This window comes from Pristiophorus japonicus, chromosome 8 (assembly GCF_044704955.1).
Source record: "Pristiophorus japonicus isolate sPriJap1 chromosome 8, sPriJap1.hap1, whole genome shotgun sequence".
Classification (NCBI taxonomy): domain Eukaryota; kingdom Metazoa; phylum Chordata; class Chondrichthyes; family Pristiophoridae; genus Pristiophorus; species Pristiophorus japonicus.
Genome location: NC_091984.1, coordinates 179,568,013 through 179,593,221, shown reverse-complemented (window position 1 = coordinate 179,593,221; position 25,209 = coordinate 179,568,013). Strand labels below are relative to the sequence as shown.

Genomic DNA, 25,209 nt, shown 5'->3' with positions numbered 1-25,209 from the left:
TTCCAAAAAGGCTCTGCATCCTGAAAATGTGCCTGCATGGCAATGTGCATACAGTCTATTGCTCGCTGCACCCTGGGAAAGTTAGCAATTCGGTAGAATCCTAGAGGCCTCTTAGTCCGAGCCTTCGTGGTCATAGGGAAGCTGATAAAGTCCATCATCCATGCGTACAGGGCTTTAGTGACCTGTCTGATGCAACAATGTGTGGCATGCTGAGATATAGCACAAGTGTCACCATCGGAGGCCTGAAAGGAACCCGATGCATTGAACACAAGTGCTGCAATGACCTTGAGCTCGACGGACAGTGCGGTCCTGATGGTGTTGGCAGGTTGCAGATCTGACCTGATGAGCTGGCATATCTCACTGATAACCTCTTTCTGAAAGCGCAGTCTCCAAACGCAGGTGTTCTCAGATAAGTTGAGGTAAGATCGCTTCTCCCTGTAAGTGCAGGGGGTGTATGGTCTCGTCCTTCTCATCAGTCTGGCACAACTTAGATTGGGCACATAATGCTGTCGATTATACTTTCTGCCATCTCTACTCTGCAGCATCTGCATTGTCATCAAGACAGGCTGAGAAATGGCTGGCCCCATTCCAATAACTATCAGTATAATACCGATTGTTCACAAGCAATAAATGTCCCTACTAAGACACCTAAATAAGTTCCAATCGTCCACAGTATGATAAAGATGTTTATTCAGATGGTCACATCATCTTTAAAGAAGTCCAGAGTACATCCAGAGTACATCCAAACTTCCCAGAAGTTGAAGCAGTCTTTTAAATGAAGCAACCTGCGATTTACAAAATGGCGTCCACACCGCTGTGATGAGTACAGGTCAGTTCAACTTTTTCACAGCGTTTTTTTCAGCAAGCGAGATTGAGGGCGATATGTGTACGAAGTGCTTAAATAACGCTGTGCGATATTCTGGGCGTTAGTTTCAGCAAATTTGATCCTTATGACAAAAAAACGTGGGCGGGCGACATTATTGAATCTCGGCGTTAATTACATGCTGAAAGTAAACGCTGGGTGATATTATGGGTCTTGGGTTCGCCAATTCTGAAGTTTCCACCCCAAAGAAGTGGGCGGGCGGTATAGTTTTTTTATCGCCATTAATACATGCCGAAAGTAACGTTGGACGATAGATGACCGAGAAATGGCCATTAGCTTCCATTTTATGGCTAAATGGGCGGTATCTCAGCGTTATACCTCATTATACTTCACCTCAAATGGAGTTAAGTGGGCGGTATGCATGCAAAAACAATGGGAAGTCTAACCCCAGAGTCTCAGAATAAGGGGCTGTCCATTTAAAACTGAGATGAGGAGGAATTTCTCCTCTCAGAGGGTTGTAAATCTATGGAATACTCTGCTCCAGAGAGCTATGGAGGCTGGGTCATTGAATATATTTAAGGGGGAGATAGACAGTTTGGCGGTTTTATGTAAATTTACAGAAAAAAAACTGAAAATCGCGATTTTGATGTTTTAAAATTGTAAAAATTTCGGAGATAATTACAGGAAGAAAATAGTGACATAATCTAAGGCAGAATAACAGTAATTGTATTACTCTGCAGCATTCCTGTTGATAGAGAAGAAGTGATGACTGCAGAGTCAACACACTCTTAATTACACCCAGTGGATTCAAGCAAACACACTAACTGCACAATTATTGCTATGAATTGAAATACAGCAATTAAAATTAAACATCTAGCCGTTCAAAGCGAACTTAGTTCAAATAAATTTTAATAATGATATAAAAGACGATTGCATCAGATTCTTGAATCAGATACCGCTGGATCTCGCGATGCTTGATCGAAGCGGGTTTGCCTGAGTCTCGTGTTTAACCACACAGGAGTAAAGCTCGTGTGAGTTCCACTCTGAGGATGGCAGAATCAGATAACTGGTCCCACTGAACGTGTTGTCCGTCTCCTGCTGGATACGACTGGTATCAACACCAATCCCTCTCACAATACGGTCTACAGTCCACTCAATCTCCGCAGCGTCCGGGATAAACCAAACACACCAGGGTCACCATGTTATTTGCTGCGATTTGATCCGATGAAGGTGGAAGGACGGCCACTGCGGGGGTCCGTGGATCTGGAACGAACAGTAGAAATAACCCGCGAAGACCCACTTTGAATTGAATGTAAAAAGTCGAAATTCAACGTTTTACTTTTTCGAAGTTTGAAAGCTCGGTAGCACTGTACACGCCTAAGAATGTTACGATAGGCAAACGACAAGGACACTCTGGAGACATACTTTGTTTGCGTTGCCATGGCTATCTCAGATATAATTCTGGATGGTCAAAAACAGATGATGTAAGGGTATCATAAGACTCGAACCTGTATAAGTTATGGTGCTGCGGACATGGCATCTTTATGATTAGATTTTAGCTTTGGGGTGTTGGCCAGTGATTGGTTGCAGATGGACTCCATGGGTTTTGAATGAGAGTAAGCATATAAAAAGGGGGCCCTCTGATATTGAGGTTGGAGAGGCATTCGGCAAAGCGCTTGGCAACATCCACCAGCTGAACTGAGGGGGGGGGGGGGGGATTCAGATCAGCGGAGGAACCACATGCCTCACGCTGGGGATGAGTGAGCTTCGAGTCCAGGGTCGCCTGGGGTCGACTCGTGAGGATCGAGGTTTCCACCCAGGTCATTATGGGCAATTTAAATGTGATTGCGCCTTGTTTAATTACCGCTCAGATGTTGTAATGCACCAAGTCTCACTTACAATGAATAAAATAAAATTACTGTCACCAATACCGGTCAAGTGGAATCGTTTGGACTCAGGAGTAAAAGGGTCGCAAAGATTCAGAAAATCTACACCCCACAAATGGAAACATCTCCACGTCTACCCTATCAAACCCATTCATAATTTTAATAACCTTTATTACCCCTCAGACTTTTTTTCTAGAGAAAGAGCATCAGCCTGTTCAATTTTTCAAAGTCCCAGCCTATTTAACGTTTTCAGTATAATATTCTTTGAATGCTGGGTCAAACATTGCACTCTGCCAGAGTCTCGCTCCCGACGCTGTTTGATGTAAATGCTACGCAATAGCATCATAGAATAATAAAGCATGGAAGAATGTCGTTCAGACTACTGAGTCTGCACCAGCTGTTTTGAAGATTAATCCATCTAGTCCCACTCCCCTGCTCTTTCCCCACAACCATGCATATATTTCATCTTCAAGGATTTATCTAGTTCCTTTTCGAAGGCTATTATTGAAGCTGCACCCTACCAAGCAGTACATTCCAAATCCTAACCACTCGTTGTGTTAAAATGTTTTCCTCATGTCGCCTCTGGTTCTGTTGTCAATCACCTTATATATGTACTCTCTGGTTATTAATTCTTTAGCCATGTGAAGAGTTTCTCTTTACTTACTCTAAACCCTTCATGATTTTAAGGAAGCTACGAAATCTCCTGTTAGCCTTCTCTACTGCAAGGAGAATAACCCTCAGCTTCTCTAGTCTATTCTCGTAACTGTAATCCTTCATCCCTGGAAGTATTCTGGTAAATGTCTTCTGTACCCTCTCCAAAGCCTTCACGTCCTTCCTCAAGTGTGATGCCCAGAATGGGACACATACTGCAGCCAGGGCCGAAATAGGAGGAAAGGGAACCAAATATGTGCAGAGTTTGTAGCCTGAAATGATTGAACTCGATGTTGAGTCCAGAAGGCTGTAAAGTAAGAAAACGAAAGTTGAGATGCTGTTCTTCTAGCTTGCGTTGAGCTTCATTGGAATAGTGTAGGAGGCCGAGGATGGAGATGTTGGAGTGGAAGGGAAGTGGAGAATTAAAGTGACAGGCCACTGGAAGCTCGGGGTCACCCTTGCATTTTGTCTCCCCAATGTAGAGGTGACCACATCGCGAGCAGCGACTACAGTATACTAAATTGAAAGTATTTAGTATACTTCCTTAAATTTAGCACACTGTATTCACTGCTCATGATGTGCTACATTATGACCACTTTGCGGACCACCTCCGTTCAGTCAACAAAGGCGACCCCGAGCTTACCCGCTCCACTCCCACTCCAACAATTCCGTCCTCAGCCTCCAACACCAGCCTGTTCTGACGAAGGATCAACGACATGAAACGTTGGCTCTGTTTTTCTCTCCACAGATGCTGCCTGACCCGCTGAGATTTTCAGCATTTTTTCCTTTTATATTTTAACTCCGTGCACCTGTCTTGGCTTCATCATATTCGGTTTTTGGCTGCCTAGTCACATTATGAATTATCTGCTGCAGAAAGAGCAGCTACTTCTATTTTTTTATATTACTATAAAAACATTGAATAGCATTTATTTAGCACCAAATCAGATCTCCCATGTATTACTTTGATGCACAGTGATGGTAAACGTGACAAAGCATAAAGCTACAGACACCATTTCTTTGGAGCCAATCATTGAGGTGGGTTTGTGGGTATTGTCTGTGACTTCCTGCTCTTCTTCGAATGATGCAAGCGGATCGTTAATGTCTACTTGAACAGAAAGTTGGGACCCCTATTTCCAAAGGAAAGCACTGCTGACCATGCTGCACTGCCCCCTTCCATACCACTTTCCCTTTGTTGTGGAAATCCAGAACAAGGGGGCATTATCTTAAATTTTGAGCTAGGCCATTAAGGAGTGAAATGAGGCAGCATTTTTTGACACGAAGTGTGATGTAACTCTGGAACTCTCTCCCCAAAATGACTGTGGATGCTGAGTCAATTTAAATTTTCAAGACTGAAATAGATTTTTGTAAGCTGCGGGTATCAAGGGATAGGGAGCAAAGGTGGGTAAATTGAGCTGAGGCACTAATCCGCCATCATCCAATAGTGATGAATAATCCCGTGGGGTCCGATAGCCGACTCCTATATTCTGATGTAAATTCTGGAACAGGGGATTAAATTCAAAATGCTTTGATCCAAACTTGAGAAATTTACCAACTGAGACAAACCAATCACCAGAAGTGTAAATACATCTAAAGTATAATCTCCTTCTTCGTTAAAATTGTTTTTGAATTTTGCGCACTATGTAACTTTAATGGAACAAGATATAAGAAACTGAAAGAACGTTTCTACAACATGCAGCTTATTAATCAAATCAAAATGCCCTTTGAGTATCATGGAATATTTGTACGGTTGCACTTTCTAACTGACAGAAAAAAATTTATTTAAAAAACAGGAACAAATATTATCAGAATTATACTTCCGTGGTAGTATTCATACAAACTGAATCATATTGGAAGGTAACGAGTTGTTAATGGTTATAGTATCGGCGCGGGATCAATCACCGATTTTTATTGCAATACTAAAACATACGAACATAGGAAAAGAAGATGAGCTGGAACGTCAGATTGCTGAGGATATACACTTATGCACCAACCTCCCTTACACTTATCTGGGGAGCCAAAACAGCGAAAAAGATGTGGTCAATTCCGGGAGAGCTCTGGAAAATGTCTCCAGGACTCTTGAAGGCGATCAACCAAGGAGGGCATAGTAGCTCAGGGCGCATCATTTGACCTACTGAAACGAATCTCGCTAAACCCAATAGTTTCAATTTTCCTTCATAACACAGGTCGATACAAGGCATAAAATGAACATCTCCATCCATAAAGCCCTTCCAAAGGCAACCAACTTCGAATCACACCTTATCACTGATACCCGCGAAAAAGAACATCACTTTCTTAAAATGCACAATTTATATTACCATTTCATAAAATCATAGAATCATAGAAATTTACAGCATGGAGGAAGGCCATTTTGGCCCATCGTGTCCGTGCCGGCCAAAAAGAGGCTATCCAGCCTAATCCCACTTTCCAGCTCCAGGTCCATAGCCCTGTAGGTTACAGCATGTCAAGTGCACATCCAAGTACTTTTTAAATATGGTGGGGGTTTCCGCCTCTACCACCTTTTCAGGCAGTGAGTTCCAGACCCCCACAACCCTCTGGGCGAAGAAATTTCTCCTGAAATCCCCTCTAAATCTTCTACCAATTACTTTAAATTTATGCTCCCTGGTTGTTGACCTGCTAAGGGAAATAGGCCCTCTTTATCCACTATATCTAGGCCCCTCATAATTTTATACACCTCAATGAGGTCTCCTCTCCAACTCCTCTGTTCCAAGGAAAACAAACCCAGCCTATCCAATCTGTCCTCATAACTAAGATTCTCCACTCCCAGCAACATTCTCGTAAATCTCCTCTGAACCCTCTCCAGTGCAGTCACAACCTTCCTGTAATGTGGCGACCAGAACTGCACGCAGTACTCTAGCTGTGTCCGAACTAGTGTTTCATACAGATCAAGCATTTCTAACTTATCAGTATGTATTATAGTTATTAGTTCATTATGATTGAAATTGTGACTTAATGGCCAGCATGATTTAGACGAAGGAATTGAATGTAATATCTCCAAGTTGCGTGGCAGTGTGAGCTGTTAGGAGGATGCTAAGAGGCTGCAGAGTGACTTGGACAGTTTAGGTGAGTGGGCAAATGCATGGCAGTATAATGTAGATAAATGTGAGGTTATCCATTTTGCTGGCAAAAACAGGAGGGCAGAATATTATCTGAATGGTGACAGATTAGGAAAAGGGGAGGTGCAATGAGACCTGGTTCATCAGTCATCAAATGTTGGCATGCAGGTACAGCAGGCGGTGAAGACGGTAAATAGCATGTTGGTCTTCATAGCGAGAGGATTTGAGTACAGGAGCAGAGAGGTCTTGCTGCAGTTGTACAGGGTCTTGGTAAGGCCACACCTTGAATATTGTGTACAGTTTTGGTCTCCTAATCTGAGGAAGGACATTCTTGCTATTGAGCGAGTGCAGTGAAGGTTCATCAGACTGGTTCCCGGGTTGGCAGGACTGACATATGAAGAAAGACTGGATCGACTAGGCTTATATTCACTGGAATTTAGAAGAATGAGAAGGGATCTCATAGAAACATATCAAATTCTGACGGGATTGGACAGGTTAGGTGCAGGAAGAATCTTCCCGATATTGGGGAAGTCCAGAACCAGGGGTCACAGTCTAAGGGAAAGGGGCAAATCATTTAGAACCATGATGAGGAGAAACTTCTTCACTCAGAGAATTGTGAACCTGTGGAATTCTCTACCACAGAAAGTTGTTGAGATCAATTCGTTAGATATATTCAAAAGGGAGTTAGATGTGGCCCTTACGGCTAAAGGGATCAAGGGATATGGAGAGAAAGCAGGTATGCGGTACTAAAGTTGCAAAAATGATCAGCCATGATCATATTGAATGGTGGTGCAGGATCGCAGGGCAGAATGGCCTACTCCTACAAGTATTTTCTATGTTTCTATGTTTCTACAACACTGGGAATGTCGAAGTAAGTGAGCACTTTCCGATGAGCTTAAAGATCAATGAATGAGTCTCCTCAGAAACCACATGCGTTCCAACTCTCTGATTGAGGATGTTTAATGGCATTGTATCAGGATAATTATAAAACATTTCACGTTAAAGTTTTCACTTGTGTACGAATATGTTACAAATCAGTAAGTAATTATAACGAAACTGGAGCAGACTCAATTGTACCAATCATAAAATATTCGCAAGATTTTAGCACTTCATTCATAACATTGCGATGGCTGTGTAACAGTCTTACAAGCATTCGGTTAACAGAATATTAAACATAAAATCTCTGACTGGAGGGTCGATAACCAGAGGAGACAGGTGGAATGTAATTGGCGAAAGAACCAGAGAGGAGATGAGATTTTTTTTCACGCAGCGATGTTAAGATCTGGAATGTATTGCGTGAACGGGTGATGGAAGCCGATGCAATAGGGAATTGGATAAACACCTGAACAGGACAGACATGCAGGGCTATGGGAAAAGAGCAGGGAAGTTGGCCTCATTAGATAGCTTTCAAAGAACCGGTACAGGCTTGTTGTGCCGAATGGCTTCCTTCCATGCTGTACGATTTTATGATTATATATATCTATACCTGTAAATATATATATATATATATATATATAGATGTATATATAGCTCTACACAAGTTATTAATTACAACAGGAGGACAATGTAATTCAATCACAAGGGTCCGGATACTTTTAAATGCTGTCTCATGCAGATTGACCTAAGCTTTACAAATATGTTTCAAATCAGCAAGTAACACGAAACTGCATCCACCCCCAAAAAATATTCGGAAGATTTCTGCAGTTTATCCATAACATTGTAAGTGTTGTGCGACATTCTTGCATCTGACAAACAGTAAATCTCCTTCTAAACACCAAGAGAGTTTCGGAGAATTATAAATGTATGTTCGAAAGCATTTTCGCTACAACCGGATTAAGCCAACAATTGAAAACTCGCAATTCAAAAATCCCAGAAGTATATAGCTAAAAATTTACTTACTGCCCAAAATCAATTTAGTTCTGTAAAGTCTTGACCCTGCAGTACAGACTTACACGAGGCACATGTTGAAGTCAAGGTCACTCTGGACCTGCACCATTATTCCACAGCTCTCGAGTGCCACACTTGCGTGAGACCTGCCTTTATATACCTGTGTAGGACAGGTATGCAGTGTCTCCTACAAGTGCACCCCTGGTGGTAAAGTATGCTTGTGGTTACAGGTCATATCTAGTTACAGTCATGTATAGCATGGTAAGATACAGTTATACAGACATCACTCACCCCCAAGGTCTTATTTTCTTTATAGATTCAGACTCTCAGGTGGTCTACGCTCCAGCATGGAGCGTCTTAGTTATGGTTCAGTTGTTCGCCTTGGTGCCTGTTTTTCTTTCGGTGTGATTGCTGGTATCTCACCTGTACTGTCTGTTTCGTTCAATATGATTGCTGGTATCTCGCCTGGGCTGTCTGTTGAGACTGCCCTTTCCTCAGGTTGTTCCCTCTGTCTGTCCACCAGGTGTGGTGTGAGTTCCACATTGTAGTCTGCCTCTGGTTCTTCAGGGTTGTTGGTGAATTTACTTTTTACTTCGTCTAAATGCCTCCGGCAGGTTTGGCCATTGTCCATTTGTACAACCAGTAGCCTGTTTCCTTCCTTGCCTGTTACTGTCCCTGCAAGCCATTTGGGGCCCCTGCCATAGTTTAGCACAAACACTTTAACCCCTATCTCATTCCACCTCCCCCTCGAATTTCGGTCATGGTACTCAGTTAGCTTCCGGTGCTTTGCCTCAAAAATTTCATGCGTGTCTGGGAGGATTAACGAGAGCCTAGTCTTTAAGGTCCGTTTCATCAATAGGGGAACCCCAGTCAACGAACGCGGTCGAGATCTGTATGCCAGCAGCAGTCGCGACAGGCAGCTCTGCAGCGTGGGACCTTGGATTTTTCGCATGCCTTGTTTAATGATTTGCAATGCTCGCTCCGCCTGGCCATTGGAGGCTGGCTTGAATGGTGCTGTCTTAACGTGATTTATGCCGTGGTCAACTATAAAATCGTGAAATTCTGCACTGGTGAAGCACGGACCATTATCACTGACCAATATGTCAGGAATTCCGTGCATTGCAAACATGGTTCTAAGGCTCTCCACAGTGGTGGAGGTGGTGCTCGAGTTTAAAATGGCGCAATCGATCCACTTTGAAAATGCATCGACGACTATGAGGAAAATTTTGCCCATTTTGCCCTGGGGGCATTACTGAGTTGGACACAAATGGTGCACCGCAGGACGCAGAGCTCCAAGTCTGCGTCAATGTCAGGCCACCAGACGTGGGATCTGACTATGGCCTTCATAAAGATGATCCCCGGGTGCTCGCGGTGGAGCTCCCAGACAAACGCCTCTCTGCCTCACAAGGGCATAACTACTCGGCTGCCCCACATCAAGCAGTCTGTCTGTAGTGATAGTTCATGCATGCGCCTATGGAAAGGTTTGATCTCTTCGGGGCAGGCATCGCGAGCCTCTGCCCAGTCACCAGTTAAAACACATCTTTTGACGAAGGATAATTTGGGGTCGCTGGTCGGCAAGGCTCTGATATGGCGAGCCGTCATCGGCGCACCTGTGGATTCAAAGACATTGATTGCCATGACCATCTCACAGTCCTGTTCATTGGACCCTTCCGTGGTCGCCAGGGGTAGCCTGCTAAGCGCGTCAGCACAGTTGTCTGTGCCCGGTCTGTGCCTTATTGTGTATTCGTAAGACACCAGCATGAGTGCCCACTACTGAATGCGTGCTGAGGCGTTGGCGTTTATTGCCTTGCACTCGGATAGCAGGTATGTGAGGGGTTTGTATTCGGTTTCTAATGCGAACTTGGCCCAGAAAAGGAATTGGTCCATCTTTTTGATACTGTACACGCACGCGAGCGCCTCCTTCTCAACCATACCGTACTCACGCTCCACCCGCAAAAGTGACTTGGAGGCATAAGCAATGGGTTGTAATTTACCCGCACCATTGACATGCTTTAAAACGCACCAGACCACATACGCTGATGCATCACATGTAAGAACTAGCTTTTTACCTGGGTCAAAAAAGGCTAAGACACTGTTGGAACATAGAAGGTTGCATGCCTTATTGAAGGCGCGTTCTTGGGCGTCTCCCCAAAACCAATCGCACCCCTTTCTGAGTCGCACGTGGAGAGGCTCCAGCAGTGTGCTCAAGTTCTGCATAAAGTTCCCAAAGTAATTGAGTATCCTGAGGAAGGTGTGCAGTTCCGAGACATTCTGGGGCCTGGGTGCCAGACGAATTGCTTCGGTTTTGGATTCTGTTGGGCGGATTCCATCAGCGGCAATCCTTCTGCCTAAAAATTCAACCTCGGGCACGAGAAACAGACACTTGGATTTCTTAACTCTTAGGCCGACCCGATCGAATCGACTTAGTACTTCCTCCAAATTGCGGAGATGGGAGTCGGTATCACTGCCTGTGATGAGTATGTCATCTTGAAACACAACCGTCCCCGGGATGGACTTGAGCAGACTCTCCATATTACGCTGGAATATAGCAGCTGCCGACCTGATGCCGAATTGGCATCGATTGTACATGAAAAGGCCTCGATGTGTGTTGGTGGTGGTGAATAGCTTAGACTCTTTGGTCAGTTCTTGCGTCATATGCGCAGATGTGAGATCTAGTTTCGAGAAAAGTTTTCCTCCAGCCAATGTGGAAAATAGGTCCTCCGCCATGGGCAGCGGGTATTGGTCCTGTAGGGAGACTCTGTTTATGGTAGACTTGTAATCCCCACAGATTCGTACAGATCCATCAGGCTTCATGATGGGGATGATGGGACTTGCCCAGTCGCTAACTTCCATGGGTGAGATAATGCCTTCCCGCAGAAGCCAGTCCAGTTTGTGTTCAATATTTTCCCTTATCACATAAGACACAGCTCTAGCCTTGTGATGGACCGGTCTGGCTTCCTGTGTGATGTATATTTTAACTTTAGCCCCTTTGAAGGTGCCCACACCTAGCTGATAAAGATGTTCAAAATGACTTAGAACTGTTGAGCAGGAGGTCCATTCCGCTGACAACATGGCGTGAACATCATCCCATTTCCAATTTAGTTTTGCCAGCCAGCTTCTCCCCAACAGTGCTGGGAGATCTCCGGGGACATTCCACAGGGGAAGTGGGTTCACTGTCCCTTTGTGTGTGACTGAGAGCATGGCGCTGCCAAGAACTGGGACGATTTCTTTGGTATAGGTCCTTAGTTTGGTGTTGATCCTTGTGAGTTTTGGTCTGTTGCTTTTGTGCGGCCACAGCTGTTCAAATTGTTGGATGCTCATGAGAGATTGACTAGCTCCCATGTCCAGTTCCATGTTGACGGGTATTCCATTGAGTAGGACCTTCATCATTATTGGAGGTGTCTTGTTGTAAGAACAGTGGACATTGATCGTGTTGACCTGCTGTACCTCGGTGTCCCGGGCACTGTCCCCACCATCTTCTGGTCCGCTTTCCGACCCTTCCGATTCATATACCAGCCGAGCTGCTGTTTTTCTGCACATGCGAGCCAGATGCCCTGTATAGTTGCAGTTTCTGCAAACAGCATGCTGAAATCGACACCCCCTTGTTGAGTGCCTTCCCCCACATCTCCAGCACAGACCGCTTCCATTGTTTCTGAAGGATGAGCTGCGCCTGGCTGATCTCTCTTGAGCTTCTCTCAGTCTGTAGTTGATTGCTCGCATTATGCGTTGATGAGGTGTGACCGTTCATGTTGCCCTTGATGGCTTCTGGCGCCACTGCCTGCTGTTGAAGGCCTGCTCTCCTGCCTTTGTCTGTGTGTGGGGGTAGTGGCTTGTTTCACGCTGTGAACCCCTTGTTCCGATATTTTGCTAGTTGTCGTACCCGCAGTATAGATCAACTTCGTTTCTTCTTCTCCTGCCAAGAATGTCTGTGCGACCAGTGCTGCTGCCTCTAGGGTCAAGTTCTTGGTCTCTATAAGCTTTCGGAATATGCCTGCGTGGCCTATTCCTGCAATAAAAAAGTCTCTCAGTACTTCTCTCCTTAGTTCATCAGAGAACTCACATAAACTAGCCAGCCTGCGAAGTTCCGCCACAAAGTCGGGTATGCTCTGGCCCACACAGCGTCTGCAGTTGTAGAACCTGTGTCTAGCCATGTGTAGGTTGCTCGCCGGCTTCAGGTGGTCTCTCACCAGTGTGCTCAACTCCTCAAATGACTTGCTTGCTGGTTTCTCGGGTGCCAGCAGGTCCTTCATTAAGGCGTATGTTTTCGAGCCACAGCTGGTCAAGAGATGGGCTCTTCTCTTGTCTGCCATATCGTCGCCCAACCAGTCTTTGGTTACAAAGCTTTGCTGGAGCTCCCAATTGTCTGCAGCATTGTATTTCTCATGTGAGCGGTTGGTAGCCATTCTGTGGATTCTGTGATCCCGTAACTCGTCACCACTATAACGTCGTGACCCTGCAGTACAGACTTACACGAGGCACATGTTGAAGTCAAGGTCACTCTGGACCTGCACCTTTATTTCACAGCAATCGAGTGCCACACTTGCCTGAGACCAGCCTTTATATACCTGTGTAGGACAGGTATGCAGTGTCTCCTGCAAGTGCACCCCTGGTGGTAAAGTATGCTTGTGGTTACAGATCATATCTAGTTACAGTCGTGTGTAGCATGGTAAGATACAGTTATATACAGTAGTGTGAGATACATGACAAGTTCCTTTCCCGAAAGTGAATTCATCACCATTGTTATCCCAGGCACCACAGTAATAACTGGCGCATCCCCGGATTGGACATTGCTGATGGTTAAACACATGACGTTGCTCGACCTGTCCCTGGATCCAATAAATCGCTCAGGAATCCCCGCACCTCTCCTCGAATGAGAGTCCCTCCAAACAAAGGCAGGGGCACTGTTTCTGCCAGTACCAGCTGGTGTAGCAGCTGCCCACGCAGCCTCCGGATTGGGTGCAAGTGATTTTGACGGTTTTTCCCGGTGAAGTTGAGATGGACGGTGGCTGAGTGAGCAGAGTACCCGCGTTGGTACCTGGAGAAATAACAAGTGATTAATAAGTGACCGTCAGCAAAATTTCAGCTCACCTGTTTCTGCATGTAGTGAATGAGTCTAGTATTGTAAGAAAAACTGGCAAAAATTCGCTTTATGAAACACCAATCAGACCAATTCCAAGGATTTAATAAATGGCCATGTGGAAACAAATAGTAATTCAGATCCGTTCAGCTCAAGTACAGCAAACGATCAGTGTCATAAAAGAGCAGGAATATTGAAGAATTTTACAGCCCTGTACCTACATTGCAAACAAAGCATGAGGGCGGCAAGAACATGAAGCCACTCACTCATTGTGTTGATTTTTAAAAATCAAGATCAAAACAAACTGTGTCCGACACGAACCCAATGATGCCGTACTCGTCAAAATCTCTCTAAAAGCATGTACAGGGGTCACATTATTTATGCAAATTTCTATACGTCGCGGCCGTTTATTGGATCCTTGAAATTGGTTTGATTGACGTTTGCATAAAACGAATTTTTGCCAATATATTTTTTTCAATAGTATACTCATTCATGACATGCAGAAACAGTTGAGATGAAATTACCTTGCTCATGGAGACTCTGCAGACTCTGAATGGTTTCACATGAAATTCCATTGATTGCTATTTAACAGAGACGTTACACTATTTAAAATCTGTTAAAGTGACGGCCAAATTAATTTTCTGCAAAGTTGAAAGGTAGATGTTGCAAAACTACACAGTGCAATTTGACCCAATGTGTCTTTGAAGAAATGAGAGAAACAAGATTTTTATTGTTCAGTCTCGAGAGATCAAGTTCGAGATTCAATCCCTGCATTGAGAAACAATTGGCATGTCCGCATATCTCCTTATCCTGCTTAACATGTAATGCTCATCGCGGATGAAGAACTAATTTTTAAAATCCCACAAGGTCAATAAACACGACTTATAACCATAGAATCATAGAATGATACACAGCACAGAAATCGGCCATTTGTCTCATCGTGCTTGTACCGGTGCTTTGGCATAGCTATTCAGACAGTTCCACTCTCCTGTTCTTTAGCCCCATAAAAACATCGGCTATAAGTTTTTATCTACTTCCTTTTTGAATGTTACTCTTGGATCTGTTTCCTCCAACCTTTCAGGGAATGCATTCCGGATCACAACACCATGTTGCCTCCGGTTCTTTTGTCAATCAGTTTAAATCTGTTTCCTCTGGTTACCAACTCTTCTACCACTGGAAACAGTTTCTTCTTATTTACTGTATCAAGGCCGTTCATGATTTTGAACACCTCTATCAAATCTCCTCTTAACCTTCTCTCATTAATGACAACTGCAGAATTTCCACGTAACTAAAGTCCATCATCCCTGGTAACATTCCAGTAAATCTCTTCTGCATTCTTTCTAAGGCCTTGACATCGTTCCTAAAGTGTGATGTTCAGTTCTGAGGCCTAAGCAATGTTTAGTTATGACATCAGCCAATGGAAATATTCACCCCTGTTCCCATTGACCTCAATTTTGTTCGTGCTCCTTGATGCCACTCTTGGTCAAATGCTGCCTTGATGGCCAGGGCAGTCACTCTGACCTCACCTCTGAAATTCAGCTCTTTTGTTTATGTTTGGACTAAGGCTGTAATGAGCTCTGGCGCTACGTGGACCTGGGGGAACCCAAACTAAGCGGTGAGCAGTTTATTAGTAGGTTGCCAACTGGGCATATCCATTTACAACTCTTTGAAGGAAGCCCTCCTCCAGTTAATTATTTTCATGCTGGCTTGTTCCTTTCCTTTCCCATAATTATACTAAATCTGCTGATACTATGATAACTGTTCCTCAGTAGCTCGCCCACTGAAACATGCTCCACTTGCCCCACTTCATTCCCTAGAACTCGACGACAATGTTCCGTAAATTAATTCTCCCAAAATACCTACAAAAAAGTTAATTGTTTCCTTTTTTTTCAAACTCTGTTTTTTTTTAAGATAATGGCATCACTATTACCGTTTTACAGTGACTTTGGAACCTAGTAAGGCAAAGACAATTGTTGCTGGGCATGTTCCAAGAAGTTGTAACTTTCAAGTGCAGGCTATTATTCCCGAAAGAAACCATAAGATAACTTTGCAATACTCTGAAGCCAAATCTAAAAGCTGCTTCCAGGTACTCATCATCATCATAAGTGGTCCCTCGAAACGAGAATGACTTGCTTCCATGCCCCAAAACAGGTTTTTCAATGATGGACCCGAATTACATCCTGAAGGGTGGAAGATGCCTGTGAGTGAATTTTTTTAATGTGGGCAGGCCGTTGCACACCAACCACCACACAGGCTTGACCGAGCTAGGTCTTGGTACAGTGGCAAGGATTACCCAAGACAACTGGAGACCAGCTCTGCTGCACTGACCTAGTGCACACATGTATCGCAGTGTGGGCTGGCCGATGCTGCCCCTGGGCCCCTGGCCCGAACTCACACCTCCCCGGGCCAGAAGTCACTCCACAGTCTCTAGCACGCTGCTCCTGCTGTACCTGCCCACGCTCCAATCACCAACCTGGATCTTAATGACGTCACTCTTCACAGCCATCGCCCTGCTGCACCAGCTCCTGCTGTACCTTGTAGTGGCCTCCACGCTGTCCATGGCCGTCGCTCGCCGCTCCTTTTATTGGCCCCGACCTGCCGCTGATGTTCTCACGCAGGTCGGGCCTGCACGCTGCTCCCGAGGCCGCCGCACGCCGCTACTTTATGGCCCCGACCTGCCGCTGGTATTCTCACGCAGGTTGGGGCCTCCACGCTGCTCCTGGGCTGCCGCACACCGCTCCTTTTGTGGCCCCCAGGTACTGACAGTTAAATCAATGGCAATGTCCTTTCAAGCAGCAACAGGAAATATATGAAAATTCTCCGAAGTTGCAGCTCACAATAGCAACATGCGAGATACAAACCACATGGTTGACTGCCCCAATGAATTTATAAATGTTGCCATGGAAACGAGGCAGTTGTGCGAAAAAACCCTGGAAGTTTATTATCTGGCTGGATTCTGTACTGTGAACAAGATGTCTCTGTCCCCCGTGCCAACCCCTTCAGGGACATAAATGTTACGTGAGCAGCGATACCTAATCAAACACCTTCAGGCCAAAAACCCTCGTTAAAATTGCCATTGCCACTATTTCCCTCATATAAGGTCCCACGATACAAGATTGTTGAGGGAGTACAGCGAAGGTTCACCAGACTTGTTTCCCGGGATGGCAGGAGTAACGTATGAGGAGAGACTGGATCAACTGGGCTTGTATCCACTGGAGTTTAGAAGAATGAGAGGGGATCTCATAGAAACATATACAATTCTGATGGGATTGGACAGGTTAGAGGCAGGAAGAATGTTCCCATTACTGGGGAGTTCCAGAACCAGGGTCACAGTCTAAGAATAAGGGGTAAACCATTTAGGACCGAGACGAGGAGAAACTTCTTCACTCAGAGAGTGGTTAACCTGTGGAATTCTCTACCGCAGAAAGTTGTTGAGGCCAGTTCATTAGATATATTCAAAAGAGAGTTAGATGTGGCCCTTACAGCCCAAGGGATCGAGGGGTATGGAGAGAAAGCACGAAAAGGGTACTGAGGTTGAATGATCAGCCATGATCTTATTGAATAGCGGTGCAGGCTCGAAGGGCCGAATGGCCTGCTTCTGCACCTAATTTCTATGTTTCTATGTTTCTCCACAGATAGATTGCTGGACCTCACGGCAATTGTTATTTATTCTATATGTATTTGCAGTTACGTGCATTGCTTTCGGCATTTTGAGACCTGCGTGTGTTTTGGGCAATTGTAGTGCTATATCATTACACCAAAAAGGCAGTTCTTAAATTCCATGTCCTGGTTCCTTAAGCACTTTCCCGAGTACACTCATATTACTGTCCTGCGTTCATCGCTCCCATTCACAAGTTTTAAAACATGAGAAGCAATCTTGGCTATTGTTCTGTTTACCGATATTCTAATTAACACACGAGATACTGAGATATTGTAATACAAAAAGTTCGTTAGATGTTGTCGTCGAGATGATTTCGGCTCTATAGATTAATCTGAAATATTAGTTATTCTTCTGGAAGTATATTACTCTAGCTTCTGTCTCTCGACTTTATGACAGTGCAATTTGTACTTCGTTAGCTATAGTTAAATACGGCAAATGCTCGTGATTCAATTCCGCTTAGTGCTCAGCCCATCTTAGGAGTGACTGGCTTCAACAGTCTTCGGGAATGGTCCTACTAGCACAGAACAGTGTACTAATCATTGTTAATTAAATGGATAGGTGTTAATGATTCAAAATGAGTGGTAGTAAGCATCACGCATTTAATCGATATTCCTGATCCATTCTCTTACAAATCTGAGGGGATCCTGAACGGAAACCTAATTTTTATTGCATATTCTTGCAAAACAGTTTTCACGTGCCTCCTCCTCACTCCAGAAGTATATGAGGAATTCCTTCTGGTTTGTGCCCAGATGAAATTTTCTTCCCACCCCACCCCGTTACACCCACACTATGTTCGAGTACTCCTCCTCCTAGACCTGGTTGATTTCTCGGAAAGCTCGGTGCGTGTGTGGCAAGTGATATCATTGGACTGGACCAAATCCGGAAATCATGACACGGTCGCTAATCACTTCATACCCAATAAACGTGTTAACAATCTGTGACTCACGCACAATGCACCATCTATCCATCAATGTGTGTGTGTGTGTGGGTGGGGCGGGAGGGAAAGTAAATAACTTGGGAGGAGAAGGTCATGGGGGCGGGGCTGAGGGAGGAAGTTGGGAGGGGGAGATGGTCAGCAACCTGGGCGTGTTGAGGAGGTAGAATTTTTTCTGAGGGGGGAGAGTTGTCAGAAATTTGTGAGGTTGGGGAGGAGTTCAGGAACTTGGATGGGAGGAGGTCAGGAACTTGGGTGGGAATGTGGTGGATGGGGAAGGTCAGGAACTCGCTGGGGGTGAAGGAGGTCAGGAACTTAGGCAGGTGGTGGCAGAAGGTCTTAACCCGCGAGGGTGGTATGTGAGCTCTGTTCTGTCTGGAGCCTGGCAGTCAGAATTGATCGAATTTCACTTTGCAAAGTAATTGATTATGTAGGCAAGCAGGATCTAATTACACATTCTAGAGAAACTGCTGGGTGTATGTTGTCCTCCAAGGGGACCAATCAGAAATCAGTCGTGTCCTCCAAGCTGACAATTCAGAACTTTGGTGCTGAGAATAGACAGGTCCATTTTTGAAGTGTGCTCAATGAAAATTGTGCCCCAACGAGTTATCACCCATAAAACTGGCCATGGCCCAGGAACTGAATGCAAGTTTCCTCCAATTGCGTTTGTTTGAGGGTTTTCATTAAATTTTGTCCAGATTGTCAGGTGCATAGGGATAACCCTGCACATGTGTCCAATAGATAGGTCATCCAGACAACAACTGATGTGCTGAAGAGTCACTTCAAGTATCTGGACAGATCTGGGGTGAACTGAGTATTTCCCACAGAGCGTGGATTATGTTATGGTGAATTGCTGCATTTTTCACAACTTTGTATTAGCCGAAGGTCTCGACCACAACATCCTGGGAGAGGAGATGGTAGAGTTCAGCAGAATGAGAGGTGATCTTATTGAAAATTACAAGTTAATGAATGAGCTGGACAAGTTGGATGCAGAGAGGATGTTTCCACTCATAGGGTAAATTAAACTAGGCGACATAGTCTTAGAATAAGGGGCCACTCATTTAAAATTGAGATGAGGAAAAATTTCTTCTCTCAAAGGGTTGTAAATCTATGGAATTCTCTGCCCCAGAGAGCTGTGGAGGATGGGTCATTTAAATTATTTAAGGTGGAGATAGACAGATTTTTGAGTGATGAGGGAATAAAGGGTTATGTGGAATGGGCGGGGAAGTGCAGCTGAGTCCATGATCAGATCAGCCATGATCTTATTGAATGGCGGAGCAGGCCAAAATGACCTATTTCTGCTCCTATTTCTTATGTTCTTATGAGATGGAAGATGCAGCATTGCGGGTCCTGGAGCAGGACCTACACAGGAGGAAAGTGCCCGATAGGGCAAGGCCATCACAACATGGGTTTTGGAGCAAGTGTTCATACAATGAGCAACCCCATCTCATCGACCACCCTCCCCCGAGGTCTGTGAACACAATAAAACTAAGACATTCATCAGTTCAAATTAAAAGGATATCCATTACAAGAAATTTAACTCTCTAACTGTTAACAATAAATAGAATACAGATATAAAAAATGTAATTTTTTTGCAGTGATAAAAAAATGTAACTATATATAAATGTTTGCTGTTTCAATTTATAAGATCGAAGGATGAAAACATTTTGCAAATTCTGCATTGAACATTAGCATTTAAGCCTCAACAGGTGTGTTTAGATTTATCTTTTGCATTTTTGTTCGTCAGACGACTAATTAGCAAATTTGTTGTAAAAGACTCTAGTTAGTGGGTTTTATACGACAATGGGGAAGAGTGACCATAATATGGTTGAATTCTGCATTAGGATGGAGAATGAAACAGTTAATTCAGAGACCATGGTCCAGAACTTAAAGAAGGCTAACTTTGAAGGTATGAGGCGTGAATTGGCTGGGATGGATTGGCGAATGATACTTAAGGGGTTGACTGTGGATGGGCAATGGCAGACATTTAGAGACCGCATGGATGAACTACAACAATTGTACATTCCTGTCTGGTATAAAAATAAAAAAGGGAAGGTGGCTCAACCGTGGCTATCAAGGAAAATCAGGGATAGTATTAAAGCCAAGGAAGTGGCATACAAATTGGCCAGAAATAGCAGCGAACTTGGGGACTGGGAGAAATTTAGAACTCAGCAGAGGAGGACAAAGGGTTTGATTAGGGCAGGGAAAATGGAGTATGAGAAGAAGCTTGCAGGGAACATTAAGACGGATTGCAAAAGTTTCTATAGATATGTAAAGAGAAAAAGGTTAGTAAGACAAACGTAGGTCCCCTGCAGTAAGAATCAGGGGAAGTCATAACGGGGAACAAAGAAATGGCGGACCAATTGAACAAGTACTTTGGTTCGGTATTCACGAAGGAGGACACAAACAACCTTCCGGTTATAAAAGGGGTCGGGGGGTCTAGTAAGGAGGAGGAACTGAGGGAAATCCTTATTAGCCGGGAAATTGTGTTGGGGAATTTGATGGAATTGAAGGCCGATAAATCCCCAGGGCCTGATGGACTGCATCCCAGAGTACTTAAGGAGGTGGCCTTGGAAATAGTGGATGCATTGACAGTCATTTTCCAACATTCCATTGACTCTGGATCAGTTCCTATACAGTGGAGGGTAGCCAATGTAACCCCACTTTTTAAAAAAGGAGGGAGAGAGAAAACAGGAAATTATAGACCGGTCAGCCTGACATCGGTAGTGGGTAAAATGATGGAATCAATTATTAAGGATGTCATAGCAGTGCATTTGGTGACATGATAGGTCCAAGTCAGCATGGATTTGTGAAAGGGAAATCATGCTTGACAAATCTTCTGGAATTTTTTGAGGATGTTTCCAGTAGAGTGGACAAGGGAGAACCAGTTGATGTGATATATTTGGACTTTCAGAAGGCATTCGACAAGGTCCCACACACGAGATTGATGTGCAAAGTTAGAGCACATGGGATTGGGGGTAGTGTGCTGATATGGATTGAGAACTGGTTGTCAGACAGGAAGCAAAAAGTCGGAGTAAATGGGTACTTTTCCGAATGGCAGGCAGTGACTAGTGGGGTACCGCAAGGTTCTGTGCTGGGGCCCCAGCTGTTTACACTGTACATTAATGATTTAGATGAGGGGATTAAATGTAGTATCTCCAAATTTGCGGATGACACTAAGTTGGGTGGCAGTGTGAGCTGCGAGGAGGATGCTGTTAGGCTGCAGAGCGAATTGGATAGGTTAGGTGAGTGGGCAAATGCATGGCAGATGAAGTATAATGTGGATAAATGTGAGGTTATCCACTTTGGTGGTAAAAACAGAGAGACAGACTATTATCTGAATGGTGACAGATTAGGAAAAGGGGAGGTGCAAAGAGACCTGGGTGTCATGGTACATCAGTCATTGAAGGTTGGCATGCAGGTGCAGCAGGCGGTTAAGAAAGCAAATGGCATGTTGGCCTTCATAGCAAGGGGATTTGAGTACAGGGGCAGGGAGGTGTTGCTACAGTTGTACAGGGCCTTGGTGAGGCCACACCTGGAGTATTGTGTACAGTTTTGGTCTCCTAACCTGAGGAAGGACATTCTTGCTATTGAGGGAGTGCAGCGAAGGTTCACCAGATTGATTCCCGGGATGGCGGGACTGACCTATCAAGAAAGACTGGATCAACTGGGCTTGTATTCACTGGAGTTCAGAAGAATGAGAGGGGACCTCATAGAAACATTTAAAATTCTGACGGGTTTAGACAGATTAGATGCAGGAAGAATGTTCCCAATGTTGGGGAAGTCCAGAACCAGAGGTCACAGTCTAAGGATAAGGGGGAAGCCATTTAGGACCGAGATGCGGAGGAACTTCTTCACCCAGAGAGTGGTGAACCTGTCGAATTCTCTACCACAGAAAGTTGTTGAGGCCAATTCACTAAATATATTCAAAAAGGAGTTAGATGAGGTCCTTACTACTCGGGGGATCAAGGGGTATGGCGAGAAAGCAGGAATGGGGTACTGAAGTTGAATGTTCAGCCATTAACTCATTGAATGGCGGTGCAGGCTGGAAGGGCCGAATGGCCTACTCCTGCACCTATTTTCTATGTTTTCTATGTTTCTATGACAACCTTTTGAAAGTATTTTAAGAGGAAGTGATATTTTGTTTGATTTTTGCTCTTTACTAATTTAAATATAATGTTTTTTCTGAAGTTGTACACAATCACACCTGTTTGATTAATTCACAATGCCCCCCCCTTTGACCCTTGGATTTATCAAGTTTCAAAAATTATTCAAAAATCCACAAAGATTTGCTGCAATATCTATCAAATTCAAACGTGAACAATAGTGAAAAAATGTATGGAATTCTAAATTTTGAAAAGAACTGTTGTACATTTAAATATTTACAGATGTTCAAATATTGTGCAGTCAGCCAGCTCCTCCCCTCCCCCTACGACAACAAGAAGTAGAAAGCTGAGGCAGTAGAGGCAGGAATTAATTTCCCCATCTATTGTAAGGCACCTTGCTTGGCCCACGTGCCCCAGATGAGCTTTTCTACCAACTGCCCCCCTCCACTGTCCATCAGTCAAGGTGAATGACGCTTCTACCTGTGGTGCGGTGGGTAGATGCCGGCCTGATGATGCATGGGCCTATGACTCACGGATTGTTATGGCTGTCAGCTCCTGGACCAGCAATGCTGCTACCTACATCCCAAGTTGGAGTCCTGAGTTGCCATGTGCAGCTTGCCATTTGTGTCTGCCAACTTGCATGTTGCTGTAAGACTAGTATCCAGGGTGGTGCTGCTACCCATAGAGGTGCAAGCACCAGCCACGCAGCCCACACTCAGCCAACCAGATACAGAGCTGGCTGGCAGGACGCAGGCAAAGAGCAGTTATAGATGGATTTGGATCCGTTTGGAGACCGGTCTTCAGTGGTGTACCGCAGGGATCAGTGTTGGGACCATTGCTTTTTAATATTTTTATTAATGATCTAGATTGAAGGATTGGTGGCAGAATTTGCAAATTTGCAGATGATACCAAGATCTGTGCGAGTGCTAGAACTATAGAAGAAGCTCGTCTGATTCAAGCAGATCTTAATGCGTTTGGTGACTGAACTCATGAGTGAAAAATGAAGTATACCTTCGATAAGTGGAGGTAGAAAGAGATTTGGACATTCTAGTGCATACATCCTTAAAGTTACACGAGCAATGTTGTGTGGTGATTGCTAGAGCAAATAGGTTGTTGGGGTGTATCCATAGGACAATTGAATATAAGACGAGGCATACTGTTTTGTCTTTGTACAAAACCTTAGTCAGGTCACACTTGGCATATTGTTTACAGGTTTGGTCTCGTCACATGGTGGGTGATTTTGAGGCTCTGGAAAGGGTGCAGAAGAGGGCCACTATACCAATTCCAAGTCTAAAGCATTTTAGTTATCACGATAGGTTAAAAGAGTTGGGACACTTTACCTTAGAGCAGCGTAGACTAAGTGGGGATATGATTGAGGTTTATAAGGTAATGAAGCGAATTGACATTTTTCGAGCTGACCATTCATTTCAATTAAATAGATTAGGCAGGACCAGGGGGCACACCTTTAAGTCATATAAGACTAGATCTAAGTTAGATGTCAGGAGATGTTGTAAGTGGTTTTGCCCTTGGTGGTTTCGAATCACCTTTTGTACAACAGGTCTAGACTCCGGAATTACAGTGGTGAACAGAAATACACAGTTACAGCCAGATCTTTCGGTCTCAACCCATCACAATACTTTTATTCAAGTTAAAGCACACACCTGTACCCAGTAAAACACCCCCTGGTAGTGTAAAACAAACAAACACAGTACAACACACAACCCTTGGCCCATCTTAACAGGACCCTAACGTGAAGTACCCACGTCTCAAGCACCCCTGCTCAGATTCAATAGTGCACCTCTGAAATCTGTCCAACAGAATTGTGCATTTGCTTACGATCCATGCTAAAATCTCCCCACTAAACTCCTAATGCTTGGTTGGGACACATGATACCCTTTTACACTATGCAGTGGTCTTAAAGATGTCTGGGCTGGGATAAATGCTCACCATTTACCTGTCTGGCTTACTTGCTGCTTCTCCCAATGAGGCGTATCTTCTGGGTCTGTACCAATCTATGGTATTCAAGTCCAGTCTCAAGGTCAGGTTCCCAGGCTCTCTTTGCTCATAGATGGTGTTTATTCTCTCCATTCCAGATGGAGTGCATAGTCCTTCTGTGTTGAACGAAGCAAGCAGGTGTAGAAGAGGGGAAAAAGAGAGAGATGGCTGCAAACTGCCATCTCTTATACCTGAAAATTGCTTCTTCTCATGCCAAAAGTTCAACTGTTCTTCTCCTGAGGCTGTACAACTGCAAGAACAAAAAACATCTCCAGCCTATCTCTCTTACTGGGCCTCTTCCTGTGGATCTGGCTCCGAAAAGTCTGAGTGTCCATCATCGTTTCCTTTGTCTTTCAATGGCCTGAATACCGGTCACTTTAATTAATGTCTCACTGATGGGCTCCCATTTCATGACAAAAGGCGCCCATCAGCCATGATGTTCCTGCTTTCAGCCATTGACGCATCCCCGCCCAGCTGATGTGTATTCAAGTTAAACATTTTTGGGCCTGCTCCAGACACGCTGTCAGCTCTTCTGCTGTATAGTGAATATAGTAGCAATGTCCAGAAAGTCCAAAACGTTTACGCTGATGTTTTCACCGAATTCCTACAGTGGTTCTTTTCTTAGAGAACAGTAGACCTCTGGAACAAATTGCCCTCTCATGTGGTGGATGCAGATACACTGAATTCCATCAAGCAAAAGCTGCATTTGTTTCTGGCTGCAGTGGAGATGAACTCTTACAGAAGGTAGGTACTTCAGGGAATTTAATGGCCAGAGTGATCTCCTGGAGTAGTTTCGATCACCTAGATGGGTCGGAGAGGAATTTCCCAGGTTGTTTCCTCCCAAATTGGCCTGGGATTTTTATCAGTTTTTTTTGCTTCTCCCAGGAGATCACATGGTTTCTGGTGGGTTGGAGTGTATAAGTTGTGATACACAAGGTATCGCAATTGTGTGGGACAAGCTCGATGGTCCAGATGGACTTTACCTGTCGGTGATTGTTCGTATGTTCGTAAATATAAAAACTGCAAATGTATCAACATTGCGTGAAGCGAGTAGCTGAAAGTCGTGACTAATATATGCTGTAATGCACTGCAACATTATGGTGAGGGCATCATTG

At 44.4% G+C, this 25,209-nt stretch overlaps 1 pseudogene; it reads right to left on the bottom strand.

The window, feature by feature from the left end:
• Positions 1–1,771: 1,771 nt before the first annotated feature.
• LOC139268251 (immunoglobulin lambda-1 light chain-like) lies at positions 1,772–13,668 on the bottom strand (annotated as a pseudogene).
• Positions 13,669–25,209: the final 11,541 nt, after the last annotated feature.